At 42.3% G+C, this 20341-nt stretch overlaps 1 protein-coding gene across 4 annotated transcripts in view; it reads right to left on the bottom strand.

Annotated features, from left to right (window-relative positions):
* Positions 1–20341, bottom strand: part of zfhx3b (zinc finger homeobox 3b) — a 136141-nt gene that overhangs the window by 92263 nt on the left and 23537 nt on the right. The window contains exon 1 of one of the 4 annotated variants that reach the window (XM_029498477.1): positions 17597–17824. The exons of the other annotated variants lie outside the window; for them this stretch is intronic. The gene's annotated coding sequence lies outside the window, so the exon portion shown is untranslated. Of the gene's footprint in view, positions 1–17596; positions 17825–20341 lie in introns of those variants that run through there. 4 annotated transcript variants of the gene reach the window in all.

Below are 20341 nucleotides of genomic sequence, written 5' to 3'. Positions count from 1 at the left end.
AGCTGCTAGCTTAATGAAAGGAAAAGATATATGTTATAAATTAGTATTATAAAAACCTGGAGGCAGGCTTTTTCTCTTAGTATGAACCATCCATTGTTTTGTTTACACACTATAGAACCTAACCCCAATGATTCTTGTCATGCTTTGCATACAAAATGAAAGTTATTAGGCTGGCTGGCTTATTAACAAGATTGCTTTATACAGCCAGACATGATTTAGAGATGGCTGCCATATTGAGTGAGGGGATACTAGCCCTACTAGTCTGTATTTATTATCTGCTCCATTAATAAGAGGCTATGAGCTCAACAGCCATTTCACACAAATGGACTGAGGGCAGCAAGAGTAATGCAAGAAAAAAAAAATTATGCCACATGTCAAACAGACAGTGATTCTTCAAACTAAAAGCACATGAATAAACTAGACAAAATGAAAAAAAAAAAAAAAAAGAATCTGAAAATGTGACTTCCCCTAAGCTTCTCCTTAGGATTCCCCTGCTCATCTTGACCAGGTCTGGGAACACTTTGCCCATCTCAACTGCAACTAGAAGTTAAGCCACCAGCTAACAATGACCTCTGAAGTTCTCCACACTCATCTTTGACTTGATGAGTCTGAACAGAGAGGCCACATTGTACTGTATCAAGGGTATGTACCCATCCATTCCCATTACTGTTTTAAGATACCTGAAGCAATTAGCAGTAGACAGGATAACACAATGACTCTTGATCAGTGCTAGAGCTCAGAGCCAGGTTGGTGTGTTCACTGCTTACAGAAAACAGGATTGCCCTTTAAAATCAAGATGGTGTAATTCAATAACCTGCAGTGGTTACTGATGAGCAATGGGATTGTCTGGAGTCGGCAAGTCGCAGATGGGCCAACTGATATAACACTGTTTGTCTCTTGAAGGTCTGCCTGGCTCAGTGACACCTGTTTAGAGCAGGAAAAGCTTTAATCTCTGGGAGGCACTAAACAAGTCCGGGAGACAGACAAAGAGACGCAGCCGACGGAGAGGGGAAGTGGAGGAGGATGGTGTCTCTGTGTGCTGACTGTGTTAATAACCACAAATCAAAATGGTGGAGCGGCCCACTAAAAGTAACTACTGCTGAGTGGTATTATGTCAGGTTGTATGCTACAATATGGAAAAAAAAAAGTTCATTTTCTTTTTCCTTTTGACACTAATGGAGATTGTTGAAAGCAAATGTTCCTGCCATGGTCTCTGCTCTTGTGTTGTATCGCAATTCTAATGTGGGCCCACTGAGTTGACAATGAGCAGGCTGTATACAGCCAAAACAAGCTTTAGTTGACAATGAGGGATAATCAGACAGGAGAATAGGCTGGATTCCTGAGCTGATCTAAGGGAGAGCATGCCGATGCACAGATCCTGACTGTAGAGCTCACACTCTTGCTGCCACCTGCCTTCAAAGGCTTTATGCCAGGGTCCCCGTTCACTCTTTCTTCCAACATGAAAAAGGTCCTACTCCACCCCTTTCAAACCAGCATAACAAAAAAAAACAAAAAAAAAAAAGGCCTCAGTTCGAATGAACACTGTCAGAGAGTGGGTCTGGATGTTGTTTGGTAGGGATGGAAAATGAGATAAGTTGTAAGTTATAGGTCCTTTAATTGGGTGGGATTTACCGTCCAACTGAGGGAGGAACTAAAGGCTAAGGAACCATCTGAATATAAGCATGCCTGATCACCTGCCTGATCGCCCGTCCTTGCCTCCAGAATACACCCCACTCTCCAGGCTTTCCTGAGGGAATTAGCTCAGATTTTGGACTAACTGTGAATATTGCTAAGCCAAAAGTGCGATGCTGTCCCTTTAGTACTACCCACGTGCACATCAGCAGCAAAGTGCATTAAAGAGTAGGTAGAAAGAAAGTAGTAAAGTAGTAGAAAGAAAGAAACAGGAAAGTCAGCGAGGGGGGATGTCCTGTGGGATGGGTTAGGATGAAGCATCAATGACTGAAGGACTTCTGGAAGGGGATACTGGGGTATCCCAAAAACATATTTTCTTAATAAAGGAACCCTGATAATAAAACTGATCTGATTTTCAATTGTTTCAATGTGATGCTGCCTGTCTGTATCTGGTCTCTGAGCCATCGCTGGGCCTGGCCAGCCACCGCAGGGTAAGGGGCGCTTATTGGAAAATCAATGGTGTGAGAGCTAAGCAAGTTACAGGAAGATGTGGGAAAGGTTCTTATTGATAAAGCAGGGGAAGGCTTTTGATGTTGCACTAGGGACATGCTCATTGATGGGAGAACCATTGTAGTCCTCAGGCAGAGTGAGGCCCAAGTTTATCTCCTAGGTTTGTTCCAATTAATCACCAATAAAAGGCGTACATGCACCGCTTTCTGTAACAAGTCCACTTTAATGCCTGACAAGGCTTCGTAAATTCTGGAATTAACACTGTTCTGCCTCATTGATGGTATTAGTATTTCTAAAACTGTTTGCACGTGTCTCTTTCAGCCACAAAGATCAAACAATCAACTAAGGTCTTGCCAGCTTAGGACTAGCACGTGGCAGAAAATGACTTACTGTATATAATCAAACATAAATAAAATCCATGCAATCATAAATAATTTACATTTTACTTACTTATTTTATAAAATGACGTTTTATGCAACAAACACAATATTTTGAGCGTTCTAGGGGGAAAATTGTGCATCAACTTTTAGTGTCCAAGACTACCAGTACAGGTCACACTGACTCAGAGTTGAGTAGCAAAAAAGCTCAACCCTCTTTCAGACAACAAACCATTATAATTGCATTATGTACATGGAGGTCTTGTTCTCTTTGATCCCTAACACTGTAAATCAGATACTTAACCATGTAGAGAACTGTTGTTTATTGTGTGCTGTAAATATTCTGCCCAGTATTCTGCTAATGCAGACATAAGGGTGCTCCAGTATTGCTCCAAATGCAGGAGGCAAAAAGTCACCTCAGGTCGATGGCACTCAGCCTGTAAACAGGGCTTCCCGTAAAATCAATGATCTTCAGTAGGAGCTATCAGTCTGTGGAACAGAAATAGCCATGGCTGTGTTGAGTCTGAGGCAGGGAGAAACAGTGCTGTGTGTTTACACGAGTGTGTGTGAGCAGAGAGGGCCAGTCGCTGGCATGTCTCAGTGTATTTCTCAGAGAGGAGAACCGAGGCATCGAGCTTTTGTCATGTTACAGCCAGTGAAAATCTTTAGCATGTTAGAGACACACGACACCCTGACTCAGAACAATCACATATTACTTTCAATATGTATAGCATGAATCAAACTAGAGTTGGAACAAATACAAAACTTAAAGTTGAAATAATCCTTTCTGGTTACAACATGAGAAAACTCAAATACCCGTGAGGCGATGTGCTGATTGTTTTAGTTTCACAGCATTCAATTTTAGTAACCATTTTTCGCTAGCAATACTGGACAGAAAAGGCAAAATTGATTTGTTTGTAGTATCAATTGCCTCCTTTGTTAATAGACTTGAAATAGAGCCTTGAAAATGATTTTACCCTTTACGCAACACCATCAAATTCTGCTAATCCATTCCATGTTGCAGAACGGAAGAAAAGTGATTTCAGAAGAAGCAGCAGTGAAATTACCGTGTAAAATTGTATGTTACTTAGATATAAGGCAGTCTGATAAATTGATCTGTCGCTCAGCAAACCACCAAAATCATCCAGAAGGGATTTATACATGACACTAGGGTCTTTCCTCAGTTTTGGAGGGTGTGATAGAAGCAGCATGCTGGTGTAATTAGAATTAGTTCATTAGCTGTGGGTTAATTACTGGGTTCTGCAGAGTGTTGGTGAAAGACCTGGTGGGGTGGCAAAGCAAAGGGAAGCAGTGAACACACAGCAGGAAGCTCCCAGTCTCCCGCCAATTAGCAACTAGCATGGGTTGGGGGTAGGGGATGTACAGTAGGCGTACAAATGTAAGAAGGATCATATCATCAGATTTAAACTTCAGTAGAGGGGAAGTGATTCAGTGATTGAAAACAAAATACATCCAATTTAAATATGTATAGAGTTAGACTGTTTCGCTGCCGCTTACTGTCAATAAAAAAATATTTGCCAAAAAGTCAAAGTGAAACTTTCGAAAAGTGTGATACTATTTCAATCACAAAATTTGGCTTCAAAAGCAACTTATATCAGCAGCCACGAGCTTTCTTTCTTCATTTACCAAGCATACTAAAAGACTGCACTGTATTATTTTCCATTTATATCTCATGTGGTTTGTTTAGTAAGCTTTGTAATTTATAAGAGCATAAATTATCCTTGGAATTAAGGTATTGATGTATAATCAGAGCAGGGCTATTGGGCACAAGCTATGGTTCGCCCCCAGGCAACGCAGTGCACGGAGCACACTCAAACACTTGGTGTAGGCTCAGCAGGGTGTCGGTGAAATTGCTAGAGAGGGAGGGAGGGAGACAGAGAAAGAGAGAGAAAGACAGAGAAGCAGAGAAAGATAGATAGAAAGAAGGACAGAGTGCTGTGTCTTTCAAATACTTATCAGATTAGTTAGACACACATCCCCCATTTCTGCTCATTTTTAGATGAACAGAAATGGCTACTGAATGATTTGCAACAGTCTGTCATGGAAACTCAAATCCTTTCGCATGAAGTACTGACTTTCCCATAGTGTGGAATGCAAAAAGTTTGAGAGGACACTTGATACTTTGTGCACTGGTCTGTCTGGCACTAATCAATCAGAAAACAACACACTAATCTTAATCCTTGGGAAGAATTCTAAATGAAAAACATTTAGAAATCCCAGAAAGATATTTGTAGAGATGTGGTATGTGTAGCCCGACGACTGCGTTTCTGTTGTGTTTGCAGATTAGCAGGAAAAAGAAGACGGAGGGCTTGGGAAAGTGAGATTGTGATGTGGAGCTGGAGAGAAATTGGGAGAGCTAAATACAAGTGTCCAATGAAAGGTCAGGGACAAAGGGGGAAACATGCTGATCAAAGTCTTTGAGCCCCAGGACCTCCATTTCTACTAATTATCAAATCTGCCCTTATTTATATCTGCGGGAAGCAGACATTCTCTCTCAGAAGAGGATGGAAGTGAAATCTGCCAACTAAAGGACTTTCAGAGATTCAGTTTGCACTCACTCAATTTCATTTATTCTATGGTAACAGGATGAGGGTGGTAGATGAGGATTGAGAGAACCAGTGCCTTATATGGGAAAAATTGTTGATATTAAAGTAAGAAAAAGGACACAATATTCAGAAGATTTGCAATGCTGAGCAAAATGTAGAATATAGAATCACATTACTTTTTAATGGTGGGAAACTCATTTGTGTCAATCTAGAAAACTATTATCAGACAAGACAAGATCTCGTGGTGCCAGACACACATACAATAAATACACACATGCATACACACACACACCTTCCCACAGGACTGCAGTTAAGGTAAGCCAACCACAAACACAGTTGTTAAAATGATCAATACCATTGAAATATTAAACCTTAAGAAGCCGCATTATTGATTGAGAGCCCAATGATAAAATGGTTTACTATCACAATTGTGGGTTTTATGTAAATGTTTTGGAGAGACTAGCAGCTGTCCATCCCAAAGGCGCTGCCTAAATTTGACCCCCCCCACCACCACCGCCAAACTGCATACAAACGCACATTTACACCTATCCTACAACCCACTCAGCATGCCGTCCAAAACCCAAGGGACTGGAAGGACTGGGGTGAACAGGAGAAAAGAGAAGGGAGATCCAGCAACCAACCAGCACCCCCCCCTCTGCCCTCCCAGGAAAAAAAAAAAAAACACCTAACCCTGAGATGTGGCGTAAGAGATCTCCAGCACTCCAGCAGGCATGACAGCGAAAGGGGACAGGGAGTGGAGCAGTAAACCCAGGCTTCACAGACGGCTATGGCACAACGGATAACATGTCTATAATCCCTGGTCTCCCTGTGCAATCTGGAAAACTAATGCTAATGACCCAGTCCTGCACCTGGAAAACACAAGGTTCACTGGCACCTGAAATTAAACAAATATGGAGTGCAGTGGACTCAGCGATATGCATATGGAGCAATGCATTTTCTATGAAAATAGAGTATCATCACCAACACTTGAGTGGCTGAGGTGGGAAACCGGTTGAGATACAGGCATGGAGGAATGACTGAAGTCACACAGACATTCAGCAGCGAAATAGTGAGGCTGTGCCAGAAGCCTGGTTGGGCCCAGTGTCAGTTAAGTGTCTAAACCTGAGTAGGGTGATAAGATCCCTTTTAGAAGGCATGTGAAGGCCAAATGACCAGGAAACTGGAGTACTGTGGATGAAAGCTGTCCAGGGTGAGGGCAGAGATGTGGAAAGTCATGCAATATTATGTGAGGAAAATGGAAACTATCTCTTTTACACACTTCCTGAAAAATGGTACAGATCCATACACATACAGTCATGTATGTGTGTACCCTATCACGTGTGGGAACACATATTCAGATATACATGAGTACACACAAACACACGCCATGCACATATAACAGGGATTAGGTGGTGTCCCAGTGAAAGCATTCACTGTAAATCATTTCTATGCAGAAAAAAAAAGGCACGAAAGCCAACGGTGACCTGGCCTCTGATTCTAGAGTAGGATATCCTGGATAAATTAGAGGATTTCTTTGAAGACTGTGCACAGCCGAACCCTTCGCTCCCCATTTCACATGTGCTAAAGTCATTAATGACAAAAATTGAGAAAAGGAAAAGCAAAAATCTTTGTGGTGCACAAATACTTTTTTTATGGAGCCTGGCGCAAATTCCTCACTGCTTAGCTGAAGCTCTTATCCGGGGAAAGAACTGCACCCGTTTTAAACAATAAACCTCAGGGGAAAAGTGTTTTCTATTGCCCCCTTCCCCCGCAAAATTATGAGAGTTAATAAAGTTAAAAGTATAATGTGCCCTGTGTTTTAGAGGAGAAAGTGAACAAGAAATGTTGAGATGCTGGATGTGAAGAACAGAGCAAAAAGACAAAGAGAGTCTTGTGCTTCAGAATGACAAAGGGGAATGATAGCAACCCTGCTATGAATATTAAAAGGATTTCAAACTTAATGGGCAGGACAGATTTTTCATACAGGGCTATTTTTGCCCCTCACTAGCATACATCTGCACTTTAGTTACACCATGTGCAACTTCCGCAATATGCTGTTTGCTAACAACCATCATTCTCTGAAAATAAACAAGGCAAAATGTGACATGTGGCAATAGACTTACCACTTTCAAATTTCTCTCCTTCGCAACGATTGGGAAAATACATTCCCCAAAAATGTATTTTAGAGTATTTCATTGTGACAAAGAAGAGAAATATTAATGTGTCTTCAGGATGAAAAACCCACAGAGCACTACTTTTCATGCCGATGGGAAGTCTAATCTTTATATACAAAACATCAAATTTCAATGCAACTGTCATCTTAAAAGGAGAGCAGCAATTCTCCCACAGTTTAAAAGGACGGATTCCAAGGCAAACCATGGAGGGTGATGTGCATTCCTTCTGAGCAGAGCAGTGATGAGAAACTGTCAACAGAGGAAAGGAGAAGAAAAACAAAAAGAAAACAACTTGTTAAGTGTGTAACAAGGTGGCCTGGAGGGCAATGCTGAAAGACACCTCAACACTTGACTCTGAAGTGTGCAAAGCACATCAAACAGCATTTCCGTAGCTACGCCGAGCAATGACAGAGCCGACCACAGTGTTCAGAGACCCTTGTGTAAAGAAAAAAAAAAAATAAATGCTACATTTTGGCAGGAAATAAAGAGGCAAATGGTGACTAAAAAGACGGCAGTTCCTCCTGCACTGGTAATCATGGCTGCTTGCATGTGCAAAATAAAAAGTTGCATTTTGAGCCACAGACAGATCAAAATCAAACAACAAAAGAAAAACAGAACCAAAAGTCAAAAAGGTAACCACAAACAATAACACGGTTAATATCTGTGCCTGAATGGTTAGTTGGGAGTGTGTGCGGCAAAATAATGCCCTTTGCAAGAAGTACTGTGGAAAGAAAACAAGGGACAGAGTCAAGGGATCAATATATACATCAAATATGTGGGCATAAAAGCTGTTGGCAGCCCAGTTTGCACAGCAGTGTCTACAAGTGTCTGGACACTTTGATCTCAGGAGGCAGACGGACGTGGGCTGGAGAAGCATTCAAAACTGCTATCTGGATGGATTGCGGCAAAACAGCAGAATTAGTGGTGAGAAGAAACACAAAGTGTTGTGATATTTTAAGACATATGGAGTGTGTTAATAAGTTCCTCCTCTTCCTCTCCTTCTCCTGGCATGGTTTGAGTGTTGTGACAGCTATGGCGCTGCTGAGCTATATTTGAGAAAAACCAGCCTCCTGCCCCTCATTTTCATACACACACACTGCAGCCCTTGTTCATCTGCCCTAATGAAATGGCCACATGCCTCCTCTCATCCCCGAGCTGCTTGCACACTGTAGCACCTGGTAGATATAAATCAGCTCCACTGAGCTGTATTTGGGAAGTGAGGCATTAAGAATGACATGAGCTGTCAAAGTTCAGATCGCATAGACCACAGCATCGAGTTGAACTGCTGTGGAACAGACCCAAGACCAAGGAGCAGGCCTACCACTGGCCTCATATCTTCTGCTTCCAAGCTCTGCATGACATGGCTGCCACATCTGGGCCCCAGCTGAGTAGCATGCTGAGCAGAGCACAGCACAGCACACCACAGGACAAGTAGGGCTAGGTCGGGAACACTGGAGCACCCATGCTTACAAGGATTCACATTAGGATTTACTTACAGGGATCAACAGCCAAAAACAATAGAGATTCAAATGGGTGTTGCTCGTTGCCATTTATCTTTGACCTTTCTTATCTATTAGGTGTAGGGGCTTGTGGGTATTACTGAAATTGAAGTGGTCTAGTTTCTATTTTTGAATGAGGAGATAAAAGTAACTGGGTAAGTGTTGTGTTGGCATACTACATGTAATATATGTGTGTGCGTGTGTGTGTGTGTGTGAATGTGAGTATGTGAGCGGAGCGGTATTTCAGTCATGTGAGCCCAAGGTCTAAAGGTCAAACACTGCAAGAGAACCCAAACATTCCTCAGAGGACACACATCTTTAGTGGATGAGCATGTATAAGTTTGCATTTGACTTTGATGCATGCATGAGTAAACATACTGAACTAGCCAAAGCAACATTTTTCCACCACTCCACAGTTTTATACTTGAACATATATATAGATAGAAAGTGCAGAGCAGAGAAGAACAGGCAGTGCAAGTAGTCAGGTTCAACTCAACCCTACTGTAATTTAAATTGCTTGGTAATTAGCTTTGAGAGCAGAGGCTCAAGCCAATGACAAAGGCCTCTCACAGGGAAAAAGCAAGTATGTGAAGAGCACCCCGGCATTGCCTTGATGACACATATCATTTATTGATCCAATCTGTCAAAGGGAACATGCTTCAAGGGCATAAAAACTGTTATGTGTCCTGTACAGAATGAAAACAATCAGGTCATGGAATTAGGGTTATATTTGGCACATGTGAATAAAGTAACATAAGACCTAATTCTAAATGTAGCCAAGAAGATGACACTCTGGAAATATCACCTGCTGGATGGCAATTTGTAACTGGATAACACTATTTACATTTGCTGTTTACCTTTGCCCTGTTTACTAATGTACATAAATTCATATGCAGGCACTTGTATGTGAGAGCACACTAACAGAATATCTGGGTAGATAACAGGAGGGACCACAAGTAGAAAACAGGAGGCCATATACAACGATGGTAGAATATATTTGTATAATATTCGTATATTACGGCAGTAACATTGATTGATGTTTTTTTTTTATCATGGGTTTATGGTCATTTTATATCTTTTCATGCGAATCACTTGGGTCACATAATGTGTTGAAATATTGAAATGATCATCTTTTCCATGAAATGCGCCAAGTTTATTATCATTATTATTATAACTATTATTAGTAGTAGTAGTATCACTGTTGTTAGCAAAAAAATAAAATCCCTGAAATTATTTTTGTCACAGATAGATAAACCTCACTTACTGGCTGTGGATTCAGCACTGCCTGGTGGTCCATGAGAAATGCAAATTTAATACACATTTAATAAATGCTGTTTTGAAATTGAAAGAGCAGGTCAGCAAACAAGATAAACAAGATCTAGCTGTCTGTAAAGTTTGGATTACTAAAGAAAACCAATAGCTGGGAAATAATTTCTCCATTCATTGAGGGAAATATGTTGCACACACCACAGAGTTGCTAACTCTGCATCATGCCATATGTGTGAACATACACACACCCATGTGTAAAGTCATATATACCCATGTGAGACTAAATAGCAGCCAGGTACAGTGCCATATTGTGAATGAATTTTTGCTTTGAAGCAGAGTTTCCATTTAGGCTGCGGTGCCAGAACACTGGGCATCAAGTCTTTACACATGCCAACTAGTACCAGGAATTAAGCCATAATGTTAGGAGGACAGACATATGCGCTCCAAAACACACACAGAAATTGACCACAGAGAGAAACGCATGAAAAACACACGGCAACAATAAAATAAATAAATAAACCCACTCATTCGTGTGTCCATGAGCTTATCCACGTTTGTGCTCATGTCCTTGTACATACACACAGAGAAAACATGTTAGCAAGGAGGTGAGAATTAGAGCAGAGGCAACTGGCTCACCCTGAAAGTTCAAGTTGAGTGCCACTACAAATTACAGGTTGACAGCTTAAATGATCCCCAGTACGTGTTCCCTAAAATGTATGTGCGTGCTTGAGTTTGCGAAGGCAACTGCCTCCAGACAGCTGTTCTGAGTGAGGTATTTACATGTCAACCATTATCTCTAACGTAAAAAAAAAAAGAAAAAAGAAAGAAAAACATGATACAATATCACCAGTAAGCTCCTGCACGTTGTCATTGAGTAGACCCCCTTGCCCATCTCTAACAGATGCCCCATATTTGAGCTGCGAGGAGGGAGAGTGGTAGGGGCAGTCCAAAATGAGAGGGTGACTAATTGGTTCATAACCTGTAATTGGGGAGATGTAATTTGAGTGGACTCGCAGATGCCAGGTGCACCTTCAGGAGGTGGGGCAGCGGTTTGCCCTTTGACTGGCTATAAGGTAGTGTGCATTTGTGTGTGTGTGTGTGTGCGTGTGTGCAAAAGGCTAGGGAGGATTAGGTGCATGTGGGGGGGAACAATACTTCTATAGCGAATGCCCCCAAAGAATATAGCTTAAGTGAGGCGTGTGTCTTTTAGATCCTTTAAACCACATGAAAGCCCATGTACTGAAAGCAGTCACAAAACAGCAGAGCCACACGTGCAAAAAAAGAATACATATACATATATATGTATTCTTTTTTTTTCTCAACATATATATATATATATATGTTGGGAGTGAGAAATCTGCAGCTCAACATATTCTCATGGTTCACATGGTGGGTCAATATGATCAATGCGTTCATGGCCCACCTAACCTATCCTACACCTCTCCTAATCAATGTAATGGGGCTGAGTGTTAATTAGGACATAGTAAGAGGAGGGTGGGTGATAGACCACGCTTTTTGCCGAAGGCTTAGAAACGCTGTGTCAGGGTCTCGAAAGCTCCTCGATGTTGACAGCATTCTTGTTTAAATCACTTGGATAAGAAGTGTTTTCGCACAACATAAAGCGGTGGACTGTGTGTGTTGAGGTGATAGTGCGGAGGGGGGGGTCCAAGAACATCTGTTTGTCCTGCCCGTCACCATATGATTATCGGTAATTAGCCATGACGCCTGCAGTTGTCTGGGTGTGGTCATGCATTCCCCTCTTTGGGCAGGTATGCAGGAAGGATCCATAAAACACACGGCCTGCCCCTTGTCTCCAGCTGCCAGACCCCGAGCATCCTTGTGAGTCACACACTAGTCCACAAGCAGGTCTTTCTAACATGTATCATCTTGGAAACTCTCACGCAATAAAAGAAGCCTTACTGTATTACAAGACCACACTTTGCACCATGCTATTTTGAAAAGGTATGATGAATGATACAAAGCGGCACCAAATGTGAACTATCAAAGGAAAGGCTGACTATGCCCGGAGTTGACTGTTCACTTGCATAGTTGTTTCCTTTGCAAAAAGTAATACGAGGGCTTCCTAACCACTGCGCTGTGTGAGGAGATACTCCTCTAGAGATAAGTGGCCTTCACATTCTGCTTTGAACAGGACTACAGTATCAACTTCAAACAGAAAGTAAATCAATTCCTCTCCACTCAACAGCCATGCCTCCCATTTATTGGGGAGAAAAAAGTGCTAAAGATGGCGATGAGAAATAAATCTGCATTGTAAAGAGGGAGGATGTTTTTGCGGCTCATACTGTAGGTAGAATGGCTCACGTGCGGTACATCATACATTGCTAGAAAGAAGACTGGGATAATCAAACATTTAAGCTTTCTTTTCTCACAGTGCCTCTTTTGAAGGACATCTTATAACCTCCGCAGAAGAAATTAATAAATGAAGCAAAGGCAATGAAATAGAAGAGACAGTGTGAGGGTAGGAGAAAGAAACCTAACAAAACCAAATGTTTACCCAGCCTGTTTAAAGCATGGTTGTTTTTTTCTGAGAAGTTGCAGCTGCCAACTAAAAAAGTATGTAGAGCGCAGGAAAAACCTGCCTGACAGATATTCTGTCTGTCAGCTAAAGGAAGTAGGAAGTGATGGTACAGGAAACAGTCTCTACCAGAGTAAAGGCTGTTTCCCTTGAATTGCCTCTCCCTGTTTATACAGGACACAAGGTTACTGTGGATTCAGGCCAGAAAACTGCTGCACCACAAAAGGCACTTGATATGTCATTGCTATATCAAAGGCCTACTTGCAGAAAACTCAGCAGGAATCAGTTTTTCTTTTCACTTTTAAATGATTATTAATACTTTTTTTTTTTTTATGATTTTTTTTGTATTGTAATGCTCAATTAAAACTATCAATCCCTCTCACCATAAGCCATTTAACTGAGCCATTAGCTGGATGTGAGGACATCTGATATGGATGTATTGATTTTTTTTTTTACCATTTTTGTGTAATTTGGTGAAGATTAATTAACATTTTCCCATTTTGCTGACACCATGAACACCGGTGGATCAGAGCAAGGTCTAAAGTCAGGACACAGTCAGCCCAAAAACAAGGTGGCCCCGACAAGACCCTGGCCTAAACCCAGCCTCTAAATTACCGAGGCTGACAGTAGAGAAGGAGAGGCCCAGGCCCACTTTGACTCTGTACTGAAGCTGGGGGCTGAGCAGGTCAAGACCTCTCCATTAAGGAGCAGGTCAAAGCCACATAACTCTTTAGCTAAGGTGAGGGTCACTGCGATGCTCTGTCCAACCAGGGTCAACCAGAGGTCTCTGGCCACTGAGGTTCATGGCAATACAATAAAGTAATCAATCTGGCCACTGGATCCTGGTCAATAATATACTCCCAGGAAGCACAGGGTCAGCACCTGTTCCCTGGTTTCTCCTTGGACTGTCCTGGCCTCCGGAGACACCCAATCTGAGATTTCACTGTACTGAGGAAAAACTGGAAGACTATGGATGAGCATAATCAAACCTCAATTCTGGTCAAGCTCAGTACCTGCCGACAATGATAGATACTAAGTGCACATGTCATCAGCCAAGTAGGACTTTCAGCATAGCAACTTTTTAATACTCAATTAATAACCATTTTATTAAAGTCTAAACACAGACAAGCCAAGAAACTGACATGACTGATCAACATAAGCTGTCTTTTGAGTAAGTGTAAATGTGCATTTTCCTTTTCTTCCTGATTCCTTTCAGGGGTTTTGTGACACACATTGCCAGCACTGTTTCTTTCCCCTCCTCTCTGTGTTCTTCCCTTGTTGCGCTCTCATGCTCGCCATGAATGGAGGAAGACAGCATCCTTGACGGCTGCCAGGATGAGGCAGCATTTAATACTTGGCTGCCCTCCCTCACTGCTTAAAGGCAGGTATAGCATTTCCAACAGCTCCAGCTGGCTGGATACAATGGAGATCTCAGTGCAGGGGCAGAGTTCCATGCAGGTGAACTAGCCTCTCCTCTCTTCCCTTATAGGCCTTATCAGTCTTCAAACAGCAGTGCCACTAACACCCCTACACCTCAGACTTCACCAGAGTTTACCCTATCTTGCTCAAATTCCACTGACCCAACCCTTAAGCTTCACACCATTTCCCAACTGACAGTCACTGCACCCTGTCTGGCAGAGAAACATAAAACTGCAATGATAAGATCTGAAATACAATCCAACAAGCTAATGAAAGATTGCAGGTTCGCGGCTCAAAATGGGAAAATCTGCTGCAAATGTAGTAAAAGAATTTCCAAATTTTATGTTTCAATCCATGCAGATTTTCAACATGAGACAACGTTGGTATTTTTATTAATTTTGTATCTGCTTCTGCTTCCTTACTTTTATTCCCCGAGCTCGCTGCTGCCAACAACATGACATGTCATTAGGCAGTATAATCAGCATGCTATTTGCATACATCTGCTTTATTTTATTGATTGCTCCTCGTTCGTTAAAATTCAGGGTATATAATTAATGACCAAACCCCGGTGCCACACCCTGGGGACAGATAATTCCACTGCATACCAAGGGGATTTCAGCAGAGGGCACAAGTGGGCTTGTCACAACGGGCACTGGGCCAGTATCAGTCCCGGTCGCCTCCCTGCCTCCGGCTGTCCTTGGTCTCAGCCAGCTCCTCTAACAAGGAGAGCCCTTCCCGGGCCGTGTTAACTAAAAGGACAATTATCTTGAGAACAATGATGCTTTTCACAGGGGCTGTGTTGTCATTAGTGCAGTGGATCTGGTTACATCAGCCAGCTTAAGCTAATTAAGGAATGCTATCTGTGCACTCTCATTGCTTCTTAATTAAGTAAGATTCATTTCAAAATGGGGACAAACAGTCACTTTTCTCAGAAGGGTACGGAGGTTGTTTTACCTTTGAATTGTGTTTGAATTGACTAATTTGTTGAGTTATTTTCATAAGACCGAAACTCTTGCACTTAGCTGCACAGCAGTTAGTTATCATTTGCTTCACACTGACATTAAACAAGCTGTGTTTCTAACTGTTTTTCTGCCACCCATCCAGTCAAACAGAGGGCTCTTTATTAATTAGACCTAAGTATCACACCTAATTTAATATATGCAAGAAATGCAATATGTCCTGTTATGGAAAAGCACAAATTGGCGTTCTGTCTGGCTATAGCCATGAGTAGATTCCTCCAGTGAGGCCCAAATTACTGTGAGTCTTGAGCTTCTCCTGTCACAAACACTATCTAGATCCTACTGTCCTAAAATCCTTCTTCAACATTAACAATGTATTGTGATGAGAAATGGCTGACTGACAGACAAACTGAATGCTCTGGGAGCAGTTGCTCTACAAAAGGACAGCTGACTCTTTCTTTCCGAGGAGCCTGCTGACCTTTTACACAGGAGAGGGCTGTTAGTCACCAGTCACTCAGCACTGACTGACAACATGAAGAAAACTGAATGAGAGAGGGAGGGTGTGTATGTGTGTGGCAGGAAGAGAGAGAGAGAGAGAGAGAGAGAGAGAGAGATCTGACTGGGAAATGTCCTGCAGAACTCTACACATCCTTGGTTGCTCTCTAAAGACGGACTGACACATGTGCAGAAGTTAAGATGACACATAAGCTGATCCAAAGCCATTCCATATCCTTTCTAATAACACTTACTTACTGCTGCCTGAAGTATCCCAGACAATGGCTGGGGTTCACTGGTCCACACTGGCGACTGAGCTAATGTATTTTCAGTATCTGAGGGTTGTGCGGCAGTTATTGTGCGAGAGAACAAACCTGTAAACACACACGCATGAGTGCAGGGATCTGGTTTGGCAAGTATATATGTCCTTACTTGTTAGGTATTGTGAAGGAGGTTACAGCTGTTGATTGTGATTAGAATGTAAACAAAAGCTGAGTTCAGAAAAAGGGCAAGAATGTGAGTTTTGTGGGTTGATTCACTTTCACAGATCTCCATATCCAAAGGAAAACATACTCTTTGCACAGCCTACATGGCTGCGTCACATGGCAAACTAAGGCATCAGACTTTGTCTTTCGTTGTTTTTGTCTTGTTTTGTTTTTTGAAAGCGTCAAAAGAAGAAATCCATGCAAAAAAATATAAGAGGCCCTCATCAAAGCCCTGTTAACATGATGGTGATTCAACGGGCCTCCCAGTTTTGCCAATGTCGGGGGTCATCATGACCCTATCATAACTGCTCTTCAGATCATCAGTAGCACCACTGCTTCTTCCATTTACCCTGCTTTTAGCCTTTGACAAGAAAAATGTAATGTTTTAAGTAATCCTTGTTTGTACTGGCCATAATTGATTGGGTAATCCTGGTTTAACATGCACTAAAGCCAGCGCTTAAGAATCTATTAGGAGGACTAGCAGCTTAAAGAGGCAGGATCTATCTAATGTTCGCTGCTAGATCTGTGTTTCTGTGCCTAGAGGTTGTAAGCTCTATACTGACCCACTTTAAGGTCCATATCCTGGTCACACAACAGCTCCAGCGGTACTCCTGCAGTTGGGTGCTGCGTTTCTCTGACTAGCAGCAGGATAATACATTTGTGTGCCAAGGTATCACCAAGGTTTATCCTCTGAACTCCACCAGCAAATCTCTTGGCATTCTTCCATCAACCTGGTCACACAGTTCGGGTGGAGGCCAGCCACACCACAAGCTCTCTCTACAGAAGGCGTGCAAAGAGTCCCTGTCAACTCGACATGACACACGCCACGCTGCACACTCATCACTGTGACAACCCTATCATAATCAACACAAATCTCTCAGCGTCAGCACCAGGAGCAAAGGTATTATGGAGCTGAAGAAAGGGAGGAGGAGGAGGGAGAAGGGAAGGCAGACACACTAAGTACGGGTCATGGAATGATTTCAGTGGCTCTGAGACCTGGCAGTAAGTGTGAATGTGATTGTGAACATAGGATAGTCAGACAAGAGGAAGGCTAATTCCTGCTCCTCCTCCTACCATGACTGTTGTGGTTTCTTCATGACGCTGGAAGAGGTATGGAGACACACACACACACACATGTACAGAGGAAAGAAGAGAAAGAGAATAATCCCCACCAAGACCTCTGCCCTAATGGAGCCCACTACTGTAATTACAAGGCACGGATTTCAGATCAGGCACTTAAGTAGCCAGCTAAGAGTGCCCAGAAAACAAAAAGCTCTGTAATTATCGTCTGCCTCCTCTCTCCGGTGCAACTTCAGTTACCTGTCATGCTGCTGTTTTGTCAGGAGTCCGTTGTTTCCTGGATTCTCCCTAATCCATGGCTGGAAGCAGCCCTGGCAGTGCGCCTGCCTGTGCAAGATGCACATTTCAGCTTGCGGGGGCGAGTGACGACATGGCACACAAAGATAGCAGAAACCTGAGTCCTCACAACCCCACAAGCACATGAATGCATTTTTTTTACAAGAGAGGGGAGGAAAAGAAGGAGGGGGAGTGTTCAGTTTGCTCTAGACAAAAGATCCATTGTGCAGTGAAACTTTATATACATATTAGAAACTCGAAACCCATACCCTCTGCAAGCAGGATTCTTGTAACTGTGAACAAGATAACATTACCTACCATTCTTTCCTTCTGTCCACAGAAAAAGAGAAAAGCCTCCAATCCTACTTTTCTGCACGGGTCTTATTCCTCATGATGGATTCCTGTTTTTTTGCAGGGTCATCTAATATCAGCGATAAGAGAGCTGCGGTCTCCAGGCAGTTTTGTGGCCCATTAGGTAACACATTCCCCAGGTGGAGCAGAGCAGGAGGCATAGCTTGTCGACAGAGATTTGCACTCAGCATTCTCTTAGCTTACAGTCACCATCCGCCAAACCTCTCAGGTGTTCCCGAAGGAATGTTATGTCCATTCCTAGACTTGCTCATTCACCCGCTCCAGCCTGGAATACATTGTACATACACTTCTGCTTTAATAATATTACCGGAATGATTTTCAAACCGACTTCTTACTTTTTAACACTCTGTTTTGCTCTTCATTCGGGTAACCCTTCAGAAAGGGTTGTGTGATGTCTGGAGAATATTATGAGTCACAAAATGAGCACATTTTCTCTCTACTTGCCTTTGACACAAGTCTGTTCTAGTTAGAGAATCTTGCATATCACCTTCTTACTCTGGATGTTTTGGTGCACGTCTCAGATTAATAGTGTGCATGTGGTTATTTGACCTGCCTGTTAAAAAAAATACATAATCACTATTACTCTGAGGTAGATGATTTCTAGGACAGCCCAGAAGTAAAGGCCAATACTTAGTCAAGTTTTTTGAATTAGAAGTACATAAAAAAAGGGACAAATATAAAAATTCATTATCAAAACTTGGCCAGCCTCAAGACCCATAGCAGCCCACCATAACAAAGTTTGTATCCACAAAACAAGAAAAAACTTGCCAGCATGGTGACATCATCGACATGAGGCATGTAATTAACCTATTGCAGCCATGCAGTCAGGAGGAAGGCCGGACAGCCAGGCTCATAATGACAACCCATACACCTTGTAATTATTTTTCGCAAGGGCCAACACAAACACAGACATTGGCACAAAAAAATGCACACAAAAGATACACACACAAAAAGGAGGACCTGCAGATAATTATGCCTATAAACGATGTGTACTAAGTAATATGCAACAAGGGTGACATACAAATGTCATAACAACCAGCTTATAACATCTAATTTTGGTCTAAAGGCATAAGTGTGGTTTACTACAGAGAAACATTACAGCATAATTAAATCAAGCACTGGACAGTAATTTGGTGTGCAGAACATAGATTAATGCTTACTACAAAAGTTCTACATGGTCATTTTATATTGAATTACACTTCAAACTAGGTTTTAAACAAATTGCTTAACTGTGTTTTACACAAATTTTATTGAACTGCCTGAACTGATGCTTTCTTCCTTATTTTATGTGGTGCCTGTGCCACAAGAAAATAAAAGACTTTGGTAGACAATAGAATCCATTGGAAAACAGGTTAACCTAGTAAAAGGGTAGCCAGACCTATGGGGCAGCCATTTGAAGAAAGGCTAGTAATCTAAATTTAAAAGTTGCTTCAGTTAGGGGGAGGGGTCAAAGTATGAGAGCCATCTGTACAGATAATAAATCATGACACCCTTCCCTTTATAACCAGAGACAACAAACACAGGAGCAGGGTGACTAATCCTAATTCTTTCCAATTTGGTTCTGGCTCAGCCTTTGTACCATAAAGACATACTGTGAGTGTTTGGATAAAAGACAGCTTCCATTTTTACAGTTCTATTAATACAGACTTGAAGTGGATGAATCATTGTGTACCAGACCTGGGTTTTTTCAGCATAACTTGTTCCATGAATACAGAGGTTAGCTTTTTCCACAGATACACATCTAACTAATAACAACTATGACCAGTGCGCATTCATTTGTTTTAAAACTTAACTGTGCTCTTGTGAACTTGCTTTTCCCGCCGCCTGTTTAAATTATGTGAGTGCCAGGATAAAGAAACATAAAATCATGGTGTTGAACATAGAACTAACCACCGCTGCATAATTTGGGGCCCTCAAAGGTTTTGCATGAGGTTACATGAGGTGACGTCCAGTCAAATGATGTAACTGGCGCCTAATGTGAGGAAGTGCAGGTGACCCTTTTCTTTTGCCCTCCACCATGGAGAAATTATATCAAAGACTGGAAATCATACAGATACTGCTGACTCAAAATGAACAGCGTCTTTGTCTTAGCTTGTTCTTTATCTCACACTGGGCTGGGTTAGGCCTGGCTGCACTGCAAATGTCTTGGCTGAGCTCAAGTAAGTATTGGGCCTGGTTAGGTGTGGTCAACTTAGACCCAGGGAGCCTTGAGAGCAAAGAGGGCTCTAAGTTGGTTTCAATAGGCACATTATTTCTACCCCTAACATCCGCACGGGCTCCACTCTGAGCCATTGGCTGTTTGAAGTTGGTAACAGCTGTAGTGGTCCAGCCTTTATTTAGAGGTCAGCACACAGACTTCACTTAAAAGGAGAGTGCCACTAAAGGAGAGAGAGAAAAAGAAAGAAGGCAGTGGGAGGAGAAATAAAGAACACAGAGAGAGTGAGAGGTGAAAGAATCAGTTAAAAAAAGAAAGAGTTACTAGTGTGGCGAGGGATTAACTGAGGGAGAGGTTAAAAGTTTGTGGAGTTGCATCTGGCCTCCTGCCTGCTCTGTTGTTTATTGCCCCGGGGCTGAAGATCTGGTGCCAACATTAACCGCACCTGAACCACTCTACAGCACGGCACACACATACGCACATTTCACATTTACACACACACACACACACACACAGGAACAGAACCGGAAGAGGCA

This window comes from Echeneis naucrates, chromosome 3 (assembly GCF_900963305.1).
Source record: "Echeneis naucrates chromosome 3, fEcheNa1.1, whole genome shotgun sequence".
Lineage (NCBI taxonomy): Eukaryota > Metazoa > Chordata > Actinopteri > Carangiformes > Echeneidae > Echeneis > Echeneis naucrates.
Note: the sequence above shows the minus strand (reverse complement) of the source record. Positions and strands in the feature narration are given on the sequence as shown.